A 12,234-nucleotide genomic window follows, 5' to 3' on the forward strand; every position below is an offset into this window, starting at 1 on the left:
CATGGACTTGCATTTGAATCATTCATGTATTTGAATCCCTTGAGAATTTGATAAGAAATACACTTATTATGACACTTTGCTTTTAGCAATGTGTCTTCACAATATACGATGACAAAGTGCCATAAATCTCTCGTCAATATAATAGTTATATGTAACACTGTACTTATAGAAAATTGTCATTCATATAAGGGAAGGTATTCATAATCTCATGTCTCTATAAATAGATATTGTGTCATAGTGATTTATCTTCACTTTTGATAAATACCCTTTTGTAACTTGTAGGGTTAGAGGTCCAAGTATGTCATCACATTTCAAATATTGAATTTCATTGGAATTGCCTCTTTCCAATTTTGCCAATAATATACTTTGTCGACATTTATGGTGAAACGTGGTATAGCGTCCATACAGCCCTTAAAGATTTTTGGTAGCTACCAAATGTAAATTATCATCGATGATCAACAATCATAGATCCCACACATTCTTATATGCATGCATTAGCTATAATAAGCTTATTGATATTGGGTACCCATGCCACTTCTGGGGCATACATTGTCGCTTCTAGGACAATCATCTCTCATAGATGAATTATGTAGCGAATGTGGATCTTTCATATAGAGCATTATAGGGCTTGTATAATCTTCCATGTTTTGGGAATTTAAAACTTTAGACCTGGTGGATACAATCCACATAAATTCACGCCGTTATTCAAATGACAGTAGTCTTTCCTCCCCCTAACGGCGGGAAGACTGTCTTATTATGACCATGCTTAAAACATGCATTCAAAAATCAATCACTTTCTTTGGAGTGAAGGTGTTCATTGGCTGGTGGCGAACCCAAACCAAGTTTTAGGTCAAAAATGTTTTGTCCATTAGCATCAACCATATTGATTTATTATTGTATCACTAAGACATCATTTCCGAATGACGTACTTACACCCTCTGTATGTGTAGCCATATTAGGAGCTGTGATATTGTTTAATGACATTCTCTTCAGGAGAACCATGTCAATTGGATACATTTGCATCCTACAAATCAAATGGAGTCTACATTGTTTGTATTAATATGGTTGGTCTCAAGGACTTTAACCTAAGCAGATGCCTTTGCATTTAGCATATAATTTTGTCACTTTCTTTTATCAATTCACTAGTTTTGATATTTCTCAAAGTCAAAATGAGACGGTGGATAAATATCTCACACCAATTCATATCGTTCTTCAGGAACAATATTTCTCCCCCTCATTGCAGGTGGATTGTCTCATTAAAGTGACAACTCGCAAATATGTAAATAAACAATTTGCTTGTGAGTAAGATTAGCAATCATCAAACTTGTAAGTGATTCCATGCAACATGGTAGACAAAAGATGAAGTAACCGGTCATGCCAAAATAGTGTATTTGGTTCAAGGAACTTCAGGTTCATGACATCATATGCCTTAATTTACTACAGAAAATTCGATACAGTATATATCCGATGACATAAAGTCTTCTCCAACCATATAATAAGCAAATAATGCAACAATATTTCAAATTCGGTAACATGATAGTAGCTCATTTGGAGCCATAGATCAAGATCTACAACTCTTGATATGGTTGTTACCTTAGATTCAGTAAACATTAATTGTGAAATACTGATAATTGGAATGGACTAACTTCATTTTGAACTACTGGCCAAAATGATATACTCGAAAATTTCGAGTTAAAGACTACAATCCATAATAAAAGAGTAACTTTATTACGTGGAGAACCTCAAGTTCACTGTCACGTATATATTTGTGTAGTCATAAAGAGGAGGGACTTCATGCCCTCATATAATTGGAGATCCAAGAAACTTCAGGTTTCAATTTTTTTTCAATTTATAACAACCTCTTAAGGAACATTAGATTCCTAGATAATCGGATTAAGAAACATTTTGTTTCAATGGGGACTTAGAGGTTACAATAAATCTGAGAAATAACACAATTGTGCTTTCAACTTTGCTTATTGTAAGCAAAAGACATCAGGCATGTGAGATGAATCTCAATGTTCTTACTAGTCAATGCAATTTAATTTGACCAGTGCCCTTTCGAAAGTGGCTTAATAATCATCCACCATATAGTGTACCATAGGCGACACACACCCAATTTACAATTTCCTCACATATGTGGATGTTAGGACAATATTTACATTGACTCCTGATTTTTCTCTTGCCATGATCCACTTCTGGTGGCATTTCATGGTATAGCCATGTCAATCGGCTTTCTTACTATACAATGAGATCTATGAGACGGGGAGATTATACATCTCTAGTAATATTAGAGGCACATAATGCAAAGGGACAATAATGTGTGCTCTTCTGGAGCCATCAATCAGATATGTAAGATCTGAGATGATTGTTATATTAGTCTCATAAGCATAACCATGCATAAAATTGCATTGCCTGAAAGTCACTCAAAACATAAGTTTGAAGATGACAGAAATCAAATTTGTAAAAATTGAACAGTGGATCTCATAGGATATACACGAAGCTTCTGGTCCGTGTTATACAGGTAAAACATGACGTTTAATTATTGTGTTGTTGTTTGATGTAGATTAACATCAAATGCATTTTGAACTTCTAGCCAAAATAATATACTCGAAATGTCGAGTTCAAACTTCATGACCTTAACTTATGAGTGAAGGAGTTTAGATGGTCATCTAGTTAGTTTGATCATTGAGGAACTTCAAGTCCTCATGTAATTAAGGATCAAGGAACTACAGGTTCTGATCTCTTTTAATTACAAAATCCACGATCACAAATTTGGGGTATACTCATACTCATTCGTCATAAACCAACAGTAAAATATCTGCTTACTTTTAAATTGGTGTCAATATAATTCCCTCAAAACTTCAGGTTTGAGGTTGACCGAGATTAAAACTCTTCGATAAATTGTCCATATATCCACTCGAAACTTAAGGCTCGAGTCTGCACAATTAGAACTTCAGGTTCTAAGGTGGAATGCTTTAAGCAGACATAAAGAAGAATGTATCAATCGACATATGAAAATTTACTCGAAACTTCTAGTTCGAGTTGACATAAAGTCAAATAAACTATGAATGAATTGTATGTGTAATCGAAGCTTCAGGTTCGAATATTTTTTTTTCTATGAACTGCAAGTTCTAAAATTTCGTAATTTGAACTTCGGGTTCAAATAAATTTGGTGCTCGAAACTTCTCGAAACTTCAGGCTCGAGGTGACTAAAGTGAATCTTCAAGTTCACTTTTAACTAATTTATATTTTATACTCAAAGCTTCGGGTTTGAGTTTTTACTGTTAGAACTTCGGGTTCTATCATGGTACTTTGAACTTTTGGTTCAAATAATGTACACTCGAAATTTAGAGGTTCGAGATATCAGACTGCTGGTCCGTATATAAAAAAAATTACTTTAATGAAAGAAAAGAAATTAATAGAATGCGAGCAAATAAATAAAATAATAATGGAAACTTCTGGTTCCATTAATGAAGAGAATACCACAGAACTTCTGGTCTGCTTAACTTCACAAATATGATAATTTTTTTTCTCTCCTCTAATCACACAAGAACATAATTTTATTTTGTGGAGAACGTAGCTTCTAGCTTTACATTCAAAATTGAACTCCAAATTCACATTGTCGTGCGGAGGAGGGAACCCCAATACCCAAACATTTTGAGGAACTTCCGGCCCTCTTATAATTATTGGGGATAAAAAAAATATGTGAGTTCATATACCCAATTATATAACTCGAAGGATCTTCTGGCCCTCGTAATTGTATAAATTTATGAGACTTCATATCGCAATTTTTCCACTTTGAGGAACTTCAGGCCCTCGTGTAATCATATAAAGAAAATATTTTGATCGCATTGAATTTACAATGGTCATTGAAATCCGTCTATGAGCAATAAAATCATATCATACGTCCTTACCTTTTTAGCATACTTATGCACATAATCGTAGGATTGAATAACCTGGATATCAAAAAAATATTGATCCGCCTTTGGGAGTTACTGATCCTGCCATAAATTGAACCAACATAGATAGTGGTCATCACTCTCATCACGTCAAGATTGCTTCTCATATTAATCAATTCATAAATACATGTGCAGATGACAACATAAGGCATATACTAATACTTGTAATCATGAAATATATGACGAATCAGGATTGATGCCTAACGACAATTGAGGGAAACACACAAAAAAATCTTATGAGTGTATACTGAAAAAAAAAACCCCCAGAAAATGCTATTAAATAGACAAGTAAAAACTAATGCCTCTATTGCACCTTATGGGATAATACGTTGGGTTTTGGTTGCAAAACCAAAAATAAAGGAGAGAGGCATGATTATTGACAACAAAAAAATTGAGATTGTTAGAAAGGAGAAGGGGTATGATTCTATTTGCGTGATCAACCAAAACTTTCAGCAATTATACTCATATATGAAAAAAAGAACATATGTATATCAGTATATAAAGCAGGAATTGATGGCACCGTAATGATTATATATAAGATTAAAGCATAGATCATAGATCATGAAATAAACTCATGAAATAAAGCAGGAATCGATGACACCTTAAGAAATAAACTGATATGCATAAATGACATAGATCATGAATAAACTCATAGATCATAAGTTATAGTTAATAGCAACAACGTTGCACCATAAACTCGTAGATCATCATAGAGTTTTCAAAAAATAATAACAGAGCGTGCTGATAACGTGTTATAAAGTAGGGAGAAAATAGAGAGAGAATAGTAGGGAGGAAGTAGAAGTATATCATTCAGTTTCATTAGCCTTATTTATATAGAGGTAGGGTTTACATCAAAGTACAACTAATGAGTATTTACGTGGACAGCCATATAGATAATAATATTTACAACATCAATATATTTTTGTTTTAGTCAAAATATAGGGAATAATTGGAGGTGTTCTTATTTCCCTTTAAAAAAATAAGGAATATTAAAAGATCTGGTTGAGTCGCACACTATTAATATTAATTACTACCTTTGGTTTCAACTTTCATCGTGGTTGATTAACGTTCAAATGTATTCCTAAATTATGTTAAGACTCCTAGACAAGACTCAACGGGCATTGAAAACGTTACTATGAATAGAAAACTCTAAATCTATTTGTTTGGTTTAGCGACCAAGACAGAGATACTACATCCTTCCCATATATAAGAAGGTCATCATGCATGCATGGTTACTTTAGCTGAGGCTGATCCTAGGAGAACAGAGATGGTCATATAAAAGAGTCTCTACTGTGAACTTGTCTACCTCCAAAAGTCGAGTTAAAAGTTGAGGAAACTGAATGCAGGGGCAAGGGAAACTAAAGCTAGTGGTAAAACTGACTAGGCTATCACTGACACTCCGATCAACAAAATGACCAACATAATTTCATGATACGATATAATTTCATTGTTATACAATGTGGCCCTAACATTTTATTTGTTATAGACTGTAGGTTCACAAGAAGATAACCTGATTCTCTTTCATGTGAGAAAACAAGGCGAGGACAATTTACAAGCTTACTTCTAGTTGTTGGTTTTTTTTTTTTTTCACAAGAATTCAGTTACAATACCAAGGGGTTCTATCAACTATATGTTTCGTGTGTGTGTGTATAATATTCAGCCTTTTACTTTTTGGCCTGAAGTGGTTTGGTAATCATCCTGTTTCCACTTCCTGATTTGTGGCTGCAGAGTTGATGAATTCTCGAGGTGCGTAGACTGACAACCTTAATTTTTTCTTCTTTTTGAGAACATGAACGTAGCATGTTAGATGCATCTGTTTGGTAAGCACATCCTCCAGAGTTTCAGGCACTGTGACTAAGAAAATTGTACCCTGACAAGTATGTACGTTATGCCCTGATAAGTGGTAGCTATATCAATTTTGATGGGAATAGTGATTATAATGATTTTAGTCTTGTAAAATTAAGCCAACACCAATAATAAAATTTAATCATAACCTATATATAAGGTAATAAGGACCGAGATTATAAGAAAGAGCTCTGGTTGCATGATTATTACCTTATTTAGTCTGACTCACTCTGACTTGGATTGTTTAATTTGCATTGCAGCCCCTATAGCGCAACAGTTCCCCTGCAAATCCCCAACAAGGAAAGCCGACTAGCTGCTAAGGCTAATCTTATATTTAAAGAATACAGTAAAGTCCCTGCCCTGATATTTCTAGTTTCCATCACTTTACAAGTTACAATTTGTTAAGATGAAGGTTAATGATGAGAGCAAAGGTGAAAGCAAGGGTCAAGGGATTGCTGCTTTACGCGCGACCTTTTTTCCAGATCTGCAATTCCTTCGCAGCTACTGTACAACCACCATCACCAAGCTGAATCAACCATCGATTAAGCAGTTTGATCCTTCTCTGGCAACGGCGACCTCTCCAGTTTTCACCTTCTCCGCCCTCCCACCGGGAAGCGGCGGAGTGGACTCCATGCCTGCAAATCAAAACAAGCGATGCCGACCCAACGATACCCTCTGCGACAAAGCCACGGCGGCACAGATCACTGAGGCTGAACCTGCATCTCCTATACTTTCCTCTCCCCTTGATTCGAACAGCTATGCGGCTCGTCTCCTCAACCCACTCAATCAATATGGCAAAGTTACAATTGAAGATGTTGATATGACTGAAGAGGATTATACTATCACTCAAGGTACTATCGCTCCAAATATATGTTTTTCCCAGCGAATCAATGATAAATTAGATATTGAATGGCAGTGTGCTGTTATTGTGAAATTAATGGGAAAACCCAATGTCAAAAATGCCTATACATTTATGCACAGTGGTCTCAAACGGAAATGGAATCCTCAAGGTCCATGGCAGCTCATTGACTTGCCCTACGACTTCTACATAGTCAAATTTACACTGGAATCTGATCTGAATGTTGCTTTATGTGGAGGTCCTTGGATTCTGGCTGGACAGACCTTGGTTGTGCAAAAATGGCGTCCTGAATTTGATCCCACCAATGAAAAAATAAACAATATGGCTGTATGGGTGAGAATTCTGGGCTTACCTGTTAGATATTTCAAAGATTATACACTCAGAGTGGTGGGGAAAGTCCTGGGAACTGTCATCAAAATTGATAAGTTAACTTTAGCTCAGGCTCGAGGAAAGTTTGCCAGAATTTGTGTTGAAATTGATCTACAGACACCCTTGAAACCTTTTGTGGAGATCGAAGGAGTTGCCTATGGAATTGTTTATGAGGGAATATCGCTAATTTGCTTTAATTGTGGTTGTTATGGACATGCCAAAGCTAATTGCCCTCATTCTGATCCTTCTAAGCCTGTTCCTGATGCTGAAACTCAGACGAATCCTAAACCTCACACATCCTCAGACTCTACTGCAGTTCACTCTCCTCAGCATCCTACAGAAACTGCTGTGCATATCACAACCAACCATCAGTGTAATGACATGGAAATTGCTGATCAGAATGTGCAAGCAACTCAATTTGGCCACGGACCATGGATGCTCATGTCGTATAAAAACAAGAAGGCCAACCCCAACAAGATTCCTGCTAACAGTGCCCAGGTGCAGTCTGGTTCAAGATTCACGTTACTTGAGACATTTGTTGAGGGTGAGGAGAATGCTCTCAATGAGGTACAACCAACTCCTATTGTTTCTCTCGATGCTAAAGACAATCCTGAACCTGCAGTGGTGCGTGTATGGAAACAAGTTCAAAAGAAAGCAAATATGATCACTGCGAACATTGGCAAGCCTTCCGGATCTCAAAAAAAGCCTCTCAAAGACATAACTAATGGAAAGTCTAGTTTGAGACCATCTGTTCCCAAATTCAACCTGGGAAAAAAATCTACTCAACCTTCTGGAAAACACATTGTGACAACTTTAGCACAGAAGTCTAAAGCCACCTCTCAGCCTATATCCATTGATAAAAACCAGTCTTCAGTTTCTTCCAGCTCAGTTCAAGATTCACATCCTCCATCCAATTTCTCTGCCAAATTTGGGAATTGCCTTCCTGAGAGCTGTACAAATTTGGAGCCAACTTGCACTGAAATATATCCGACTAATGATGGTTCTACTAGCAATGGCCAGGTGTGTTCTGTCCTTGCTTCAGATAACTTGAACAACATGATATCTATTGTCTCTGGTGAGAATACTAACCTATCCTCTAATGTGGAGGATATGGTTGATAATTGATTTTGGGTCTCAACCCTCTTATTACCTGCTTTCCAATGATTAAAGTTCTCTTTTGGAATTCTAGAGGTGCAGGAAGTGAGAAATTTAGATCTGACATTGCAGATCTTGTTAAATTACATTCAATTGATATTTTGGCTGTTTGTGAACCCCGTGTCCAATTTTCTAAAGCTAAAGATTCTCTCTTATCTCTTGGATTCTCTGATTATATCATTGTTGAAGCCAATGGATTTTCTGGTGGTATTTGGCTCTTTTGGAAATCTAATCTCTTGAAGGTCCATTTTGTGGATAAAAATTGTCAATCAATAACAGTTAGAGTGACTCTCCCTGGGGGTATCACTTGGATGCTTACTGTGCTTTATGCTAGTCCTACTAACTCTGTTAGAAGCAGCCTATGGAATTATTTTGATCACCTGGTATCAACACATCAGTTGCCTTGGATTTTTATTGGTGATTATAATGAGCTTTATTCCTCTGCTGACAAAAACTTTGGCTCTACCCGTGGAAGAATTAGAGGGCTTAAGCAATGGGTTGATCATAATGCTTTAATTGATATGGGATTTATTGGGTCCAACTTTACTTGGTCTAATAACAGAATTAAAGAAAGACTTGACAGAGCTTTTTACTGTTCCGCTGGCTTGAACAAAAGGTAGTTCCTACTCCGGAATGAGAAGTTAAGCGGCCATTTTTTACCTGCGAAGAGTTTTCAACTTTGAGTCCAACTTTCATGTCCATTAGCTTACTAGAACTATCAACTGGTGCACTTGGGCTTACCCCATCAACTTTGACTTGCTTTTGCTCAACCATATCTACTATAATTAAGCTGTCCTCAATAGACAAACAAATTTCAAGTGGCAAAGTGTCTTTTTCATCAGAGCAACAGATAGGATTCAGTTTCGAATCATCAGAGATTGACTGTTTTTCCCTTCCCTTACTTTGATCAGTAGAACTTGAGAACACAATGTCTACACTATTAATCAAATTGCCTGCATTGTTCTGAGAGTACATTATGCACTACTACAAAAATTGAATCAGACGACGCATCATAGTTTTCCGTCATCTGATTGATTTTTATTTTTTTGGACGTCATTTTTATAAAATCCGTTGTCTGATATGAAATTATGAACTAATTCAGAGGACGTTTAAAGACAAAACCGTCGTATGACCCTAAAAAAATTAAGCGGCAAGTTTCCCACAAATTTAAACAAATCCACTGGGCGTATAAGCCACCATATCTGTGTGAGTCCTTGTCCAAATTGACAGGTCAGACTTGAAATTCCAGCACTTGAGCGAAAAAATAACAAAAATAACAAGACAGACCCAAAACCAAAACCAAAACCAACGGCGCTTCACTTTCCCTCGACACAGACCCAAAACCGGAACCCTCACTCTCGACAGCTCCTCACTCTGTCGACAAAACCTAAAGCTAAAACCTCACTCTCCCAAACCCTCACTCTTCGCTCGCGCCTCACTCGCCTATTACTCTTTGCTGAATTCGAAATCCCCAATTTTCTAGGGTTTCAGTTTTCAATCGCAAGAGGAAATTGTTGAAGTGGAAGGCATCATGGAAGAGAATGTTCTCCCTCGCCATCTTCGATACCAGCCCCTCAAGGCCATCACCATAATCCAAGCGGTCATCATCTTCTCCGTCGATCTGAGGGCATGCCCGACAACCTCTACTACAGCGACAACGAGTACATCGACCAAATAGAGAATCTCTCTCTCTTACGTGTCTCAGTGGGGCAACTCAAGGAGCCGGAGTAGTCCACCGCCAAAGCCACCACTTGGTTGAGGTGCACGGCCTAGAACCTTGATCTCGATCTCCTATTCCGATTCGATTTCCTCTGATTCCTTCAGTTTCTTTAGTTTTCACCAGTGTATCTGGCTATGGAGGTTGAGATCTTAGATCAGGATTCGACTACTTCCTTTACTTTTTTTTTTTTTTTTTCTGGTTTCAACTAATTAGTATGAACCAGTAGAAATATCATGAGCCAAAATTGCGATCGATCATTTCTAAAATGTGGTTCTTGTTTAGTTATGAAATTCTGAGTCTGTTGGTGGATGAGGATTTGAGATATGGTTTTCACAACCCAGTTTTGATTTAGCATTGTTTGTTGTTTGGTGGTTTTGATTTTTATATTGTATGTACAGATAAGGCTGAGAGATTGTTGGCTGAAGCAGCGGGTATGGATCTTAGCGGGTTATGTTTCCGGAAGCGTTTCTGGGGAGGGTATCCACGTGGCTCCAATTTCAGGGTTGCGATTGGGAACAAAACTGCCAAGGGGAAAAAGAGTTCCGAATTGAGAGGTGGGGAAGGTTGAGAGGAAGTGGATTCAGGGCATGGAAGTGATGGCAGGGGCATCGTGGGTTCGGATGGGAAACGGGTCTTGATCGGCGCGGGGACTCGTGCGCTATTTTACCCGACTCTGCTTTACAATGTCATCAGGAATAAGCTTCAAGCTAAGTGGTGAGGTACAATATGCTCTTTCTCATAGTTTTTTGTGTATCGTTGATTTGAATTTTGATCGAATGTGAATTTATTTCTCTAATGCTTTTTCTGCAATTGTGAATTGCTTTGTAAATATGGGAGCTTTATACATGGGTTAGCTGATGTTATTGTGAAAATATTTTGCTTATTAGTCAATTGGACATGTAATGGAGATGTGCTACTTGTGAATAAACCGAATTTTTTGGGTATGAAATGTATGTGGCTTTTGCATGCTGAGTGTGTTATGTGACTGATGAGGTGTTCTGTTGATTAAACTGCTGTTCTTTTGTATTAGACCTGCAACATCTTATTTAGTTTAATTTTATGTCGGTCTTTATGTGTGTGAAATGTTGGACTATCTAGATTTTGTTTAAATTCTAACAATTCTGTTTTCTTTTTGTATTGTTAGGTGCCTCACTTAAAGGAGGTCGGAGTTCGTGGAGTCATCACACTTAATGAGCCATATGAGACTGATTCCAACATCTCTTTATCAGGTTAGTTTCACATACACTCCATACGGTATGCTTGCTGGCGTTTTATTTGGCACCTCCTTATTTTCAACTTTTTGCTTAAATTTTGCAGTCCAATGGCATTAGCCATCTGGTGATCCCTACCAGAGACTACTGCTTTGCACCAGAGTTGTGATACTTCTGTTTTTATTTGCTTTGTTATTTTAGTCTATATGCAGACTTTCCTGAACAATGATTTAACTATATATTTCTGATTTTTTGTTGTCAATATATATATATATATATATGTATATGAGTCAATCTAGAGATGACAGATCAACCCTATTGTAGTAGGATTTATATTAGGATTACATAACCACTCCATCAGGCAATTAGCTAGGCCACATGGTTCAAATTATGATCTATAAAACACCTATTAATCCACAAAACAGCTTTAGGACAAATTGACCATGGACTTGAAAACCAAGACATAGATATAACAATATAGCTAATAGTACATAGTGTGTGTGTGTGTGTGTGTGTGTATTTCTAGAAATTTGAAGCTGCTCAATCAGCTGAGAGTGAAGGTTTAAATGAGATATGTATATTGTATAGGGATTGAATAATTCAAACTGGTATGTACTCTGTTTCCATAGTAGAAAATGAATGCTTATCTTAAACATTGAATCTAAAACGGTTTTAAATATAGCCATGGGCTGGTCATGAAATATTATATGTATCTATGTATTCCTCTAACTAATAACTTTCTACAAGTCTCCTACATACCTATATGCTTAGCTTGGTGTACCTTTCTAAATTCAATTATCTCACCTGCTTTATATTGACACAAAACTCATTTAAACATTTCCATTGTCTATATCTAATTAATCTAGGTTTGGATTTGTTGATTTTGCACTGAAGCTGCTAACCACAAAACTGAAATGCCAGAAGCATAAAATAACATAGCTTTCGTTTGGTTTGTTCTACCAAGCATGAAACTTAGAAAGCCTGTTTGTCTTTTGGTAAGTTCATTGTGAAAATTACTAGCTAGCTAATACAGACACTAATAAAGTAAAAACTAGACCGTGCATGCTTTGGACATTTACACAATCTCAGTTTTCCTCTATTCTCAATTTGGCTTTA

The 12,234-nt window shown here is 36.8% G+C and overlaps 1 long non-coding RNA gene across 1 annotated transcript; it reads left to right on the forward strand.

Moving 5' to 3' along the window:
- The first annotated feature begins 10,425 nt into the window (after nt 1-10,425).
- LOC112185277 lies at nt 10,426-11,378 on the forward strand. Its single transcript, XR_005807443.1, has 3 exons — nt 10,426-10,626; nt 11,052-11,136; nt 11,225-11,378. It is a non-coding gene; the product is annotated as an uncharacterized LOC112185277 (long non-coding RNA).
- Nucleotides 11,379-12,234: the final 856 nt, after the last annotated feature.

Source organism: Rosa chinensis, chromosome 2 (assembly GCF_002994745.2).
Source record: "Rosa chinensis cultivar Old Blush chromosome 2, RchiOBHm-V2, whole genome shotgun sequence".
Classification (NCBI taxonomy): Eukaryota; Viridiplantae; Streptophyta; class Magnoliopsida; order Rosales; family Rosaceae; genus Rosa; species Rosa chinensis.